Source organism: Triticum aestivum, chromosome 3B, assembly GCF_018294505.1.
Source record: "Triticum aestivum cultivar Chinese Spring chromosome 3B, IWGSC CS RefSeq v2.1, whole genome shotgun sequence".
In the NCBI taxonomy this organism is placed as follows: Eukaryota; Viridiplantae; Streptophyta; class Magnoliopsida; order Poales; family Poaceae; genus Triticum; species Triticum aestivum.
Genome location: NC_057801.1, coordinates 830,352,407 through 830,354,290, shown reverse-complemented (window position 1 = coordinate 830,354,290; position 1,884 = coordinate 830,352,407).

Genomic DNA, 1,884 nt, shown 5'->3' with positions numbered 1-1,884 from the left:
GAGACTAACCGCTCTAATACCATGTTGAGAATATAGAACTTACAATATTCGTTGTATTGATCTGACCCTTGTGTAGGGTATATATAGGAGTACATGTGAGGGAGAGGATTGGAGTATAAGGCAAGTCATTGTTGGTTTAAACCAAATCTATCTCTATCTCTCCTAATCCGTAACTAACACGTTTATACTTCTAACAAGTTTGACCTGGATTCTGAAGCAATGAGTGCATGTAAAAAGGCCAGGGAGGAAGCTACATCTGTCGTGAGTTCAGACAGAATTAGCAGTCTACCACCAGAGATAAAGGGCGACATCCTCTCCATTTGAATGTCGAAGAAGCGGTTAGAACTAGCACCCTATCAAGTACTTGGAAGGATGCATGGACTTATATGCCAAAAATAATTCTGCGCGATGGAAATTTTGCACAAACAAAGTTTGTTACGTTGGTCGATACGGTGCTATCACTCCACAAGGGAACCATAGAAAAGTTTGATATATCAGGTAAAGGAAGTTACCATGATGAATTTGCTAGGTGGATGCTCATGCTGTCAAGGAGATCACCAAGATCAGTTATAATCAAGTTGAACTCAGGGCCAAGGTATAGGATTCCCTTATGCCTCTTTTCTATTGCCTATCTGAAGTGTCTGCGCCTGAAAAACTGCACTATCAGCCTGCCCATTTGAAGGTTTATAGCGCCTAACTTACCTCAGCCTGAAAATTTTCTGGTCCACAGACGGGGATATTGAAAATCTGATCTTGTGCTGCCCCATACTGACTATTTTGATATTAACTTATTTTGAGGGCATCCACTGTCTAAACATTCAAGCTCCTAAACTGGAATGTCTTAAAGTTTATGGGCATGATACTCTCTATTGATTACAGATCGAATGTCTGAAAGTTTAGTCGGAGACATTGCTTTGGAGGCCCCTAATCAGGATCAGGCGAGCACTCAAGAGCTTATCATGCAAATGCAAATGCAAATGGACCATCTCGTAACTGCCAGTATGTACTGTTTCGAGGGTTTGGACTATGAAATTGATTTCGTGGCAAAGATGCTGAGCTGGGCACCAGCTCTGGAAGAAGTGAAGATAGAGTGGAGGGGCGAAATAGAGCGCAGCAAGGTTGTTGCCAAGCTGCTACTAGATCTACCGAGGGCGTCTCCCAGGGCCAAGGTCACTGTTACATTTTGACAAGCATGCGTCCCTCATCACTTTGCTGGTTTAAGTTGCTGCCGAGTAGAACTATTTCGTCGTCTTTGTTTATGCGAACATACCACCTCGCTAGAGCTAGTGTGTTTTGTTGACAAGATTTGGTCAACTCAGATGTGTCTGTAAGAAGTGATCACATTTATTTATGAAGACACCTTCATCTTGTATCAACAAGATGTGAATCAAAGGCGTCAAATTGTACTTACTGCATGTGAGACAAGAGCATGGAGACCCTAGTGTCACCTTCAAACCACAAATGAAGCCTATAAAAGGCATAGGTACCTTTGAACCCACGGCAACCATTTTTTAATAAGGAATGATACATTCCGTAATTAGAATTGCTCAAATAAATCTCTTTCTACAAAGCTTTGTGCACAAATGGAACATGACCCGATCGCTTCACCAACCATGCATCCATGCACCAATTGTGGCAAGAGCCGTGGGCTATAAGCAATGCACCACAGAAAAGTCAGATATATTCTCTCATTTGTTTCTCGAAACTTGGGGAATTAGTCTCCTCAGTGGTGGCAGCTCGGAAAGTTTGAAGGTTGAGGCGACATTCTTTCAAACAATAGAGTCAAGGCAGTGGGAATCATTGAGAAATAAGAATCATATGCAGTGATCATAATTTCACGTGCCACATCCCTCAATTGTAATCGCCTCGTTCGCCTGATTGCCC